The following is a 13,088-nucleotide window of genomic DNA, read 5'->3' as shown; positions in this document are numbered from 1 at the left end:
AAAGATGGTGAAAGAGTGCGCAAAAGGCCCACGAACAAGGGCGCAGCATATTTACTTGCTACAGCGTCGTGAACCACGTGGTGGCTAGTTGTTTAAAGAAGAGATCGTTTTCGGGCGCCGAACGATTACACCGCAGGGAGAGGTGTCGTCCCTGTACATCAAATGCTTCTTCTGACTCGACCTGGTTCCAACCCCGAACAATAGGGGGCAGGCCGAGGCGGCAGCGTGCTCTTTCCAGAGCGCGCTACGTGCTAGGCCAGCCCTTTATGATATGTAGCACGGATGGAAGTTTCCATCAAAATTGCGTCAGCTTCATTATAGCCACGAGAGTGGAGAAGTGTTTCTGGCTGGCCTGTTCTCATTATTGCTATCTCTCTTTTAATCGCGGCGCTGAGGTTTTCATCCCTACGAATAGGTCATAGGGGTGGATATGCTTGGGAAAAACAATGCCGGTGACGCCGGACTCTAAACTGGAAGGCAAGCGCTCTTAGTGCTGCCATTTTAGTGTCGTCTGCTCCGTGTTCGTCGCCTGTTTGATGAACGTCTTCTGCTTCACAGCAGAAGGCATTCCTCGGCTCCCAAGCAGCTGACGCCACAGTGTAGACGTGACGCCCTTGTAGAAGGCTGACACTTAAACAACTCCCGGTAGGCGGCGTGATGGAAGAGTTGGACGGAGTCTATGCTGGCTCCCATGATTACTCATGATGCATCGGCCTTGTTTTGTACGCGTGCCTGCTACGCCTTGAGTGATCGCCTGCTTGCTTGAATCGAGAGCGGGTCGGGACATCCGGTCCTGGCCTATTTACTCCTTGGCGTGCTTGTCGAGGGGCAAGCAAGGTGGCTGAGTTTGCTTGAAAGAGTACGCCCATTGTTTTAAATGTGTGCACTTGTTTCAATGACCGGCAAACGCCCGTCGCTGATACCACATCATCAAGATGCCAGTCCTGCTAACTGTGAGGCTTCTCTCATGCGTAGTATTAGAGTTAAATCCTTAAAGAAGACCTTATAGACAATATGGACATTGCCTTCAGTTCTTTTGATAACTTGGAAACTATTGCGTAAAATATTCGCGCCGATTATGTTGCCGGGTGCCTGACGAACTGCATTGAAGTGGTCTCGCCATATTTGTGCATTCAGCGTTCGAGAAAATTTACACTAATTTGAGCTAGACGGTTGCGTCGTGGCATACGACAAAAAACACCCTTGGGGTGTGTTCTTAGTGCCACGATGAAACACGAAAATCTACCATGCAGCGCCATAAGAACACTGAAACACATGATCTTACACCTTCATCTCAGTGTATTGACCTTTAACAGATGTTTTTATCTTAACAAACATAAATAGTCGGTCACATAAATAGGCGTGCTGCTTTCAGCATCTAGCCAGGTATACATAGAACAAAGAAGAAAAAAATTGCGAGAACAGGTACATTGTCACGATGCCTGTAGCCCGCTAATGCGATTAGCATTCAACCAATGTCGCGACACATGGTATTGCTGAAGGCACCTTTATACGGAATGTGCAGTGATCATTCTGGGATTTCTATTGTTTCGGTTATATGCGACAGACACTGTCTCCGGGACTGGCCCACTCTACTGTGCGACACTCACTTTCCAGGGTTGGATATAACCGCGACGAAGACTGTGGGACGAAGACGCAGTGGCAACGGTGGAAATAAATAAATGAATGTAAAGAAAGAATGACGTCGATGGAACGACAAAGGTGGTATGAGGACGACGGCGCGACCGCGATTGGATGCGTGACGTTTCTCAAATGATGACGATTGTATGACGACACTGCATGGCGGTGATAACGTGACTGTGCGACTGCGTGATGACGATGGTATGACGAGCATCAGTTGGCGAAGCTGAAATGACGATGACGAAACAACGACTAGGTGTCAAGAAGACGGTGTGACAACGAATGCACGACCATGACTGTATGACGGCGATGACGTGACAATGTTTTTACATTGCTTGGAAGTTAATCGCATTAACGTCGACAATCATCGTAAGATGGGTTCTGCCGCAATCTTCAACAACATGAACAGGATTTTAGCAACCTCCTCGCTAAAAGAGTTACAAAAGACATACCATCCCTCTCGCTGGACGAGAGGGATGGTATGTCTGTGTGTTTGTATGCGTGTGTGCGGGGAGGGGTGGGGAGGGAGAAAAAGGTAAAGTGATGGGCTCCAATCTAGTTTTTAAGAATCAAGGCTATTTCATTCGCATGAAAAGATGGGCACGCGAGCCGTCTCTACCATGCCGTCTTTTTAATGCGTCAAACCGCGTCCAGAAGTCGCTGCTTAAACTTGAGTGTTTTATAGATATAGCAAAACCTCATTAGACGAAGCAAGTTAGATGACCGACCCACAGTGGTTGATCAGTGGCTATGGTGTTAGGCTGCTGAGCACGAGATCGCGGGATCGAATCCCGGCCACGGCGGCCGCATTTCGATGGGGGCGAAATGCGAAAGCACCCGTGTACTTAGATTTAGGTGCACGTTAAGAACCCCAGGTCGCCGAAATTTCCGGAGTCCTCCACAACGGCGTGCCTCATAATCAGAAAGTGGTTTTGGCACGTAAAACCCCATAATTTAAAAAAAATGGGCTACAGGGCAGCCATAACTTACGAGGCGCCCCGCATCAGACGCGGTGAGCGTCGAGCCATATGGTCGAGCAACGCGCCGTTCGGCGCAGCAACGAAACGTGCGCCTGAGCAAGCGGAGCGAACCAAAGAACTCGGTATCCCGGAGGGGGAAATGATGCACGCCAGCCAAAAGCCGTGATCGGCACGGGCAGAGAGATAGAGAGATAGTGATCTAAAGAAAGGAAGGACGCTTGATTCTACAGAGGGAGCAAGGCGAAGCGTTGTCAGGGGAGAGAGTCCGAGCAGCGACAGCTCCAATGCGCGCGTGGCGCGCCATCTGTCGGGGCAGCGCCGTACATGGAGAGGAGGGGGTCTTCTGTGTTTGCCGCAAGATGGCTCTCCGTGTGCGGAAAGCGCAGAAGAAATGCAGCGAAACGCACTTCGCTACTCGTGTAATTGCGACTTCTGTAAGTGACATGTTCATAATTACCGATATACACCACAGTATAACTTTCCACGGCTCGTTTCGAAGGCAACACCGCATTCACTAGAGGCGCGTTTGTACCTTTTGGAAGCATCGAAATCGTGGCTGAGTGGTAGCGTCTCCGTCTCACACTCCGGAGACCCTGGTTCGATTTCCACCCAGCCCATCTTGGAAGTTGCTTTTTATTTATGGAGTGCCTGCCGTGATTTATCGCTCACGGTCAACGCCGCAAAACGCCGACGCCGACACCCGACGCCGACGACACCGGCTTTTCTGCGACACGAGCTCCTTAACGCTATCGCGTTAAAAGCTAGATGACCATTTGTCCTCGCGCCGTTTGGAAGGTAATGCCAATCATCATCATCATCATCATCGACGTTAAGTGTTTTGCGGTCGAGATAACTAAGAGTTGTTTAAAATATTAGGGAGGGAAAAAAAAGCTTGGAAGCGATAACACCGGCATTGTTGCTTGCGTGGGTAAAGATAAAGATATTATCATGTTGTAGTGACGGCGAAGAAAGCAGTAGCAAAGCTGTGAATGACGAAAGTAACTCTTTAGAGGGCGAACTTGTGCCCCTAAATGTAAGCGACATTCAGAGCACAAGGATAGATGCGACACGGTCGGAGATCATCAACAATCTGATCTGGGGCCAAGCGCGTCGGTTTTCATACCTGACTCGTCGAAGGCTTCGAAGGTCCCAGCGTAATCACTGGTGCCTGCGTGCCCTCCAGAAACTACTACGCAATTCGACTCGAGCATACATTCTGATTACACAAAGTTCGGTGAGAACATACACAACGAATGCGATCAACGATAACATTCGAGTAAGTTCCGAATAATGCCGGCGCGTCTTGCGTTGAGCGATAGCGTTAGGTAGACAGCGATAAATGAGATAACAAAGGCAGGGAGATTAACCGGAAGATACATATCCACTTTATTACCCTGCATTGCGGAAAGGGTGTTCATCAGCCTGGTTACGCCCACTGCAGGGCAAAGGCCTCTCCCATACTTCTCCAACTACCCCGGTCATGTACTAACTGTGGCCATGCCGTCCCTGCAAACTTCTTAATCTCATCACCCCGCCTAACTTTCTGCCGCCCCTTGCTACGCTTCCTTTCCCTTGGAATCCAGTCCGTAACCCTTAATGACCATCGGTTATTTTCCCTCCTCATTACATGTCCTGCCCTTGCCCATCTCTTTTTCTTGATTTCAACTAAGATGTTATTAACTCGCGTTTGTTCCCTCACCGAATCTGCTTTTTTCTTATCCCTTAACGTTACACCTATCATTGTTCTTTCCATAGCTCGTTGCGTCGTCATCAATTTAAGTAGAACCCTTTTCGTAAGCCTCCAGGTTTCTGCTCCGCACGTGTGTACGGGGCAGAAACCTGGAGGGAAGGGGTAAAGGGAGACAGAAAGATAAAGAAAAATGCACTTACTTATACCCGTGTCACACGGGCGTTTGGAAGGCCTTCCAACCGATAGTCAGTTGACTCAAAGGTCAAATTCGAGCTGCCACACGGGCCGTTTCGAAGGCCGTCGAGTCAATAGTCTATCGAGTCAACGGAGCACGTTACAACTCTATCGAAATCTCGACGGCCTTTGAGCAACGGAAGCGGAAACAGCGCGTACATGCCCTCTCGTTCACAGTGTGCTCGTACTCACGGTTAGAAAAAAACATCAAACCAAAATGCTCTAAAAATACTATATATGAGTGTTATTAATAACTCAATAAAGTATTTTTGCCACTTAACATGTGCGAACACACACCAAAACGGCGGCCGCATCGAGCGGCGAAAGCGTTGCCGCAGTTTCGCTACCCAACAACTTGAAAACTAAACATATATGTATGGCGATGTATAAACAAATGTTTGTGTATAAACAAACAAAAGAAATTATAGGGCTTTTAAGAGGTTTTAATGTTGTTTAACTTTTCGTGACATGAAAACGAAAATAAAGATCCGCAGCGCCACACAATTTTGCGAGAAACGCCTGAACCGCTCAACGGCCTTTCAAAAGTGCCGTGTAGCAGCGCGACAACTCCTTTGAGTCGATAGAGTTGTGGCGTTTCGAAGGCCGTCGACTGGAAGGCCTTCCAAATGTGCCCGTGTGACACAGGTATTAGAAAGAGAGCGAAGTTACAGAAAAAAAAACGACACAAACAAACACACACACACACGTACACAAGAAGGAACTCAGGCGATAGCGTTAGGTCGTTAGCGGGTGAAATGCGCAATCCATGGAAAAAAGGATGAATAAGGTCCGTGTCAATATCACATATCATACAAATGTATCATGTAACGACAGCATAGATAAACGTTTTAATGAAGAGAAGGAATACACAAAGTAGAGATTGGCGACAGGTTTAGACTGCAATAGATGCAGTAAACGTAGAATAGCTCAAGCTACCTACAGGTGACGCTTTGTCGCGGCACCGTTCCAAAGCGAATGCCATTAGCCATCATTATCGATGTGACTAAGCGAGGGTTAGTAAAAGTTTAACGCATCTCTGGGGACACTGAAAATGCGGCGAGCGCGCGCGCACCATCTATTCGTGAAAAGAGACATCCTTATTGGTCAATATTCAAAACGCGTATATGGTTTGCCCTACATATTACACGCCGCCGACCTTGTCTCCTCGAAGCGCAAAAAAAAAGAACCTAACAGGAAGTCTATTGTGACACAGATCTGCATGGTCCGCCTCCTAGAGTGTAACACGGTTATTCGTATATGCAAGCCGACTTGAAACGTCGTGGCACCATGTAAGAGGTCCCACTGAAAGAAAGAAACGCCGTTATCTCTCAGTATCGCCGCCGAAGCTGTTGATGCCGTCAACTCGGCGGCAAAACCAGCAGAAGAGGAGGAGTGAGTGGGGAGAAGGGGGGCGGGAGGATCTCTCTTATCAGTTCCATATTTCTTCTTCCTGGCTGGCGAAGATGCGCATGCACAACAGGATGCGAGATGACCTCGCGAAGAATATGTCCTTCTCTTTGCATACCGTATTTTCTGCACTTTTAGTACATGGGCTATGCACCTTTGAAAGCTGAAATTTCGAGGGGATGTGGACTGTCTCTGTGTGCGGTTTAATGCGAGGTTTAATGCGAGGTTTAATTTCCTAGGGATCCTAGGTGCACTTTCACACACGCACACACAAAAGATAACACGAAGAAAATGAAAGAAGAAATGGTTGGCTGCGCCCGGAAATGTTTACCGTGCTAGCTCACACATGGATATCTACTATATACTGGCGAGATGAACACAGATGGACACATTTTCTGGCTGAAAGAAATCAAGAGCGACAAAAATGAACCTTTATTTTTCTAGCCGGCAATCCTACCTGCGGCCTATAGCAGCTGGTTCAGCCTGTCGACCTTTACTAGGAATACCTGTCTGTACTATATATATATATATATATATATATATATATATATATATATATATATATATATATATATATATATATATTGACAGACAAATACAAATTTGCACCTGCGGTATAAACCGGGGGTACGGGTTATCGATCCGGAAAATACGGCACACAGACGCTCTGTTTCAGGAGCATCTCAGTCGACGAAGAGCCCCCCCCCCCCCTCCTGGAAATACCGGCACGCCGCTTGAAAAGGGTGCGAACGATAAAGAAGTAAAGAAAGGAAGAAAGAAAGAAAAAATTGGAGGACGCTTAAGCTTCGCCTTCAAGAGTGAACGCGACAGCGTTCCCGTCGACCCGCCAAGGGGTGTAAGACAGTGGGCTACAGGGCAGCCATCACTTACGAGGCGCCCCGCATCGGACGCGGTGAGCGTCGAGCCATATGGTCGAGCAACGCGGCGTTCGGCGCAGCAACGAAACGTGCGCCTGAGCAAGCGGAACGAACCGAAGAACTCGGTATCTCGGAGGGGGAAATGATGCACGCCAGCCAAACGTCGCGATCGGCACGGGCAGAGAGATAGACAGATAGCGATCTAAAGAAAGGAAGGACGCTTGATTCTGCGGAGGGAGCAAGGCGAAGCGTTGTCAGGGGAGAGTCCGGGCAACGACCCCCCTCGCACCGGTCCTTCCACAGCTCCAATGCGCGCGTGGCGCGCCATCTGTCGAGGCAGCGCCCTACATGGAGAGGAGGGGGTCTTCTGTGTTTGCCGCAAGATGGCTCTGCGTGTGCGGAAAGCGCAGAAGAAATGCAGCGGAAACGCACTTCGCTACTCGTGTAATTGCGACTTCTGTAAGTTACATGTTCATAATTACCTATATACACTGCAGTATAACTTTCCACGGCTCGTTTCGAAGGCAACACCGCATTCACTAGAGGCGCGTTTGTACCGCTTGGAAGCATCAAACTCGTGGCTGAGTTTTTTTTTTATTGTAAAGAAAAAAAAACTCGTGGCTGAGTGGTAGCGTCTCCGTCTCACACTCCGGAGACCCTGGTTCGATTCCCACCCAGCCCATCTTGGAAGCTGGTTTTTATTTATGAAGTGCCTGCCGTTATTTATTGCTCACGGTCAACGCCGCGGACGCCGACACCAACGCCGACACCCGACGCCGACGACACCGGCTTTTCTGCGACACGAGCTCCTTAACGCTATCGCGTTAAAAGAAATGCGGATGTGTAGTTTTGTTGCATTCGCACGCATACTGGTTCGATGCGGGCCATCTCTAGTGCGCTTCTCTCACACCTACACGGCCAGCCTCTCCGCGTCCGCACATACAGCGCTAATGGTTGCCCAATCGTCGGGTCCCCAGGAGACGACACGTCCGTGTGTGTTTGACGCAGACCCGTTACTTGTTGTTTGCAAGAATCGGCTGTCTCTTTTTTGTATTTAGGTCTCTCTCTCTCTCGAGGAGGGAGGTGGCAAGGGAGTGGCAGTGTGGCCTCATCGGCTATTTTACATTCGGTGCTTACGCAGGGAGAGAGAGAGAGCAAAAAAAGAAAGAACACTAGCCCAGTTCAAAGCTCATCGCTTGTGAGGATTGATTCTATAACACATGGCTTTTTAAAAGCTTCCTCGTCGGCCGGTCTCGCGTTTCCCATTGGCATAGATTCTAATCGCGGCCCTTCCAACGGAAAGACCTAGATTCGGGCACCCGCAGAGAGAGCCGGTCGCCTATAGTGTACTATTGAGCACGGGAATGGGGCGCAATTTGTCGAGTGTGAAGTCGTTGTGGAGTAAGCGATAACGCGAGGAATAGGCGGTGTGTGTGTGTGTGTTGGGAGGAGGTGGGGGGTGGGGTAGAAGGTGTACATCTCCGGAACCCGCTAACCTATTATCGGATGGGGCTTATCGCAAGAAGGCGTCCGGTGTGTCAAGTTTTGAGAGGAATGATGCGGCAGCGTGGCATGGCAATACGCTGCTGTTTAGAGATCACGTTTTGGCAGTTTTGCATCAAGGTCATCGATTATCGTGCCGTCGCCTATGCTCTACTGAAGCAACAATGGTTATCTAGATTGCAAAGTGATAACATGCATCGACCCGGCACGGCATCACAGCGGTTATGCGATTCTCTTGCCGAGCTCCAGCTGACGGGTTCGGTGCCCACTCCTGCGGCCGCATTTCGATGGGGGAGAAAAGCAAGAACGCTCGAGTAATTAGCTTTAGGCGTGCGGTAAAGAAACCCTAGGCGGTCAACGATAATCCCGAGTCCCCCTCACTGCTAAGTGTCTCGTAATCACATCGTGCATTTGCCTCGTAAAACCACAGAATGACATTTTAATTTCACAAATTGCAAGGTTGTATGGGAATACAAGCATCACGCTTTGTTGTCTTGGCACCTGTAAATAATTTGAATGTGGTTCCATCGTCCAACTTCCAACTCTATTAAACAACTGCAAAAAATCCGGGACTGACCTACTTAAACTATCTAAACGTGAATTACGACAGATTCACTGCACACATTCTTAGTTATTTCTTGTTATTATTTCTTGCGGATAAGTGAAACTGCATTTATGTTATTTCTTTTGTGCCTACCCTGTAGTTGACTGTGATGTTTTATTGTATGAGTGAACTTGCAATTTGTATTTCTATCTTGCCTTATTTTTTGTGTACGTTACATTGTACGCTCGGAATGTGTAATTTCAATTGTGACAATGTATTATGTCTTTTTTGTCGTTTGTAACTGCCCCTTGTATGGGGGACCTACGGCTCTGTCAAGCTGTCATTCATGACAGCTTTTACTGCAGGTCTCCCGTGTCGTGTACTGTTACGGGACACAAATAAAGACATTATTATTATTATTATTATCGTCGACGCATGCCATATGAGTATAATAGCCCCCGACGGGTGCGCGTTTAGTAGAAGCCCCACATTGAATGTATGTGTTGCGCGGGGATATTGCATTGCCACACAAGTCTTCCAGGATTATGAAGTACTTTTTGTCTCCCGGCCCTACCACGGTCAAAGAATTTTGTTGTTATGCCAGTGTACGGGGGTGTCTTAGCGAACGGAACGAAACAAATCGTCTAGTGGAACAAACCGCCGGGTATAATTTTTTTCTTACTGCGACACCATTTAAGTGCTTGAAACTGAGTTTGCTTCTCTTTAGCTTCCGTCCATCCATCCGTCCGTCTGTCCGTCCATTCCGCGACGTCGACCCTGACCATTGTCATCATCAACGTGTTTTTGACGTCGTCTTGACGCCTGGTCATCCCCCGCTTCACCACCACTATGACGCGATGAGAAATAAAGCTTTACGCCCAACTGCTACCACTGCGATGCACACCCATCTCCCAGCAGTCGGGATCGCTCGATGCAGTAGATGTGCTCCCTGGCTACGGAGTGAACTTGACGGAGTTGTGGCGCTCTACCTTTCCTCCCTATAATCGCCTCCTGATTCATCTCGGAAGCGTTATATTTGCCCCCACTGTGTTCAACCCTGTGGCACATTCGTACCCGTCCTTCAAGCAGAGACACTCGAGCGGAGACATTGCCGATCCGTATTTGCGATGCTAGATTCGCGCACAGTTATGCCATCGTCCTTCCCATTCTGCTCTTCCAGGCAACCCAACTTGTAGACAGCGCGGAGCCTATTCTTCGAATACAAACGCCTATGTGGAAGAAGCCATGCAGCATCCGCTTCCGAAAACTCTGCCACGTCAGCGTTACCATCCAACAAGCGACGCAGTGGTTGGAACGACGAGAATACTCTCTAGCAAGCGTTCGAATAAGTATGGCGACAACTTCAAGTGCAGCATATCAAGCATGCCCTCGGTCAAGGGACCTGAGCCTACCAAACAGGTCCGGACTCGGACCTTGTAGTTATGTTGGAAATAACAAATTCTCCTGTAATGAGATTGAGGCCAGTGCATGTTACGTTTCAATACAGGAACGTGATCCTATACAGGAACCCAAGGATTACTTCTAGACAGTACGCGACCCATATATTCTTGATCTGTGCCTCGTGTCCCGTCTCCTTCTCTTCTAAAGTCGTTCTTCATTTCATTAAAAACAGTGAGTTTATTCGAAACAGAATAATAAATGCTATAATATTCTCGCAAGAGAGCACCTCTCTTCCCGTGAACGCAAGCGGGTTCCTTCCGGGTTAAGGAACTCCAACTCGATCTCCAGATGAACAAACGTTCTCGCTGCGTCTGAGAACGCATGCCGACCCGAGCAGAGAGGATCACTTATAACGCTCCCAGTGGATATGTCCGAGCACTTCCCGAAGCCCGTGTGAAGACGCAATCAGCGCCGAAGCCCACTCCCTTTGGTCCGAGTTAGGACAGACGACGAAAGTGCTCCGCGGTCGAAGCCCAGCACGGGGAAAAGGGATCACCCGTACCGTTGACTTCCATGACTAGTTCGACCTGCGGCAGCGTCGCGTAGCGCCAGAAATCAATTACCGGGTTCGGCTTCTCTCTCTCTCTCTCTCTCTCTCAGACCGCAGGCCGCGTGACAGGCTGTGGATTAATTCTGCAGCCGAGAAACAAACGGCGTGTTCTCCATTCGCGGCCAGAAGTGGAAGCTGGTGTACGACTCGGGCAGCAACAGACGGGGGGTACGGGGGGGAGATACCTTTAAGGCGTCTGCTGCGTGGATAATGTCTGTATCGAGGCCGCGGTGCTCCGTCCGGGCTTTCTTTCTTGCGGTCGAGACAGAACGGACCTTGCAGGACACCGTACGTAAATCCGCGAGGTCTTCCTTCTTTCAGTGATGCGCACAAAGCGAGAGAGTCTTTGTTTCTGTCTTGTGCACACACACATGCATCCTGCTGGTGCTGTTGCTGCTGTGGCGCCAATAGGACAGCAGCTATTATAGGATCTGTAGGCCCCATCGCACTAAGGCCGGGCGGTGCGGCCACCGCTCTGTCGTGAGCCGGGTTCACGGAGCTACTCACAACCAAATAGATGGTGGCAAATGCCTGCGGTCAAGCTCAGAATTATAGTCGAGAGTATGGCAACACCCTTTGCTGACACCCTTCTCCATAACTCGCTTTGGCACCATTTGTCGTGTATGCGAACAAACGGTGTATGCGACAAACAGAATTGCCAACACACCCTTTAGAGCCAGGGGTGTAGTGGCAGCCTCGCCAACTATTTTTATGTCCGCTGGGCTGGACGAAGTACTCCATCAGATATATCTGATTACCATGTCTTGCGCTAGCTGATGTCAAGTTGTGCCTGCAGATTTCCTCATTTCATCGCCCCGCCTAATTTGTTACCGCCCTTGTCTCCACTTAGCTTCCTTTGGCACCCATTCTGTAGCCGTATTCTTTTACTGGATGAAAGCCTCCACCAGCGATCTCAAATTACCGCTGTCTTGCGCAGCTGATTTCAAGTTGTACCTGCAAATTTTCTCATTTGATCGCCCCGCCTAATTTTTTACCATCCTCGTCTCCGCATCCCTTCCTTGGGCACCCATGCTCTAAGCTCTGATGGTCCACCTGTTATCTGTCCTACGCATTGCATGGCCTGCCCAGCTCCATGTTTACTTTTTAATGTAAACTGGAACATGGGCTACGCTCGTTTGCTCTTGGATCTACACCGCTCTCCATGTTTCTTAACGTTACGCTTAACATTTTTCATTCTATCGCTCGTTGTGGGGTCCCTCATTAGTTGTCAAGCTTCTTTGTTAACATATAAGTTTGTGCCACATATGTTAGTACATAAGTTTCTGCCACATATGCAATGACTGTATGCTATTCTTGTCAACGACAGCGGTGAACTTGCAGTTATCTGTTGGTAATGTGTGCTTTATGCGCTCCAACCCATTTTTATTCTTCTGTAAGTTTTCTTCTCTTGATGAGCGTCCCCTGTGAGTAATTGACGCAGACAAACGTAATCCCGCGCATACTACCAATCACAAATTCTTGTTCTCTTGCTATGCTACCAAACAGTATTCTGTATAATATGCTTCAACCGTACTCTTAAGCTTTTCCGGGTGAGATTCTCACTCATTTGTTGTAATTCATCCCCAGTGTTGCTGATCTGCTAGCGGAATGCTGTTGAGATATACTGTGTCGATCTACGTTACTAATCCTTCCCAGTTTAATAGCCTGAGTGTTTTTTTCTAAGCAGGCAAAGTATAGCGCTGGAAAGATTGTGTCTCTTTGTCCGACTTCTTACTTGATAGACATGTTTACACTTTCCTTGGGCAGAATAAGGTAGCTGAGCCCTTAATTCTGCATTTGGGCTGGCAACGTATAGCTGGCACCTTCAGACGTCTCCAAGAGAGAGAGAGAGAGAGAGATAAATGAGGCATAGAAAGGCAGGGACGCTCACCAGGGGTAGTAGTGGTGGCTACCCTGCACGGGGAAGGGTTATTTTACTCTCGCATAAGGTCAACCCTATTCTTTGGAGCAAAGGTTGTGTTGGAAACTTCATTATACGGAAGTGAAATGCTTGTCCCAATTTATTTCTAACAGTTCGCTTGTACTGCCAGGCGGAAAACAGGACACGAAATTACACAGACGTCTATTTCTTCAGGAAGTACACTCCAAAAAAAGTTTACACCCTTTGGGATGTATTTCGTCCCCACGCAATAATTATCTGCGTTGCATCCGTTTGCTTTATTGATAACTCTGCGCTCGC

General features: G+C 48.5%; 1 protein-coding gene across 8 annotated transcripts in view; it reads left to right on the top strand.

Moving 5' to 3' along the window:
- LOC135921697 (uncharacterized) overlaps positions 1 to 13,088 on the top strand; it is a 381,860-nt gene that overhangs the window by 196,569 nt on the left and 172,203 nt on the right. The window lies entirely within an intron of this gene.

Source organism: Dermacentor albipictus, chromosome 10 (genome assembly GCF_038994185.2).
Source record: "Dermacentor albipictus isolate Rhodes 1998 colony chromosome 10, USDA_Dalb.pri_finalv2, whole genome shotgun sequence".
NCBI lineage: Eukaryota > Metazoa > Arthropoda > Arachnida > Ixodida > Ixodidae > Dermacentor > Dermacentor albipictus.
This window is presented reverse-complemented; position numbering and strand designations above follow the sequence as displayed.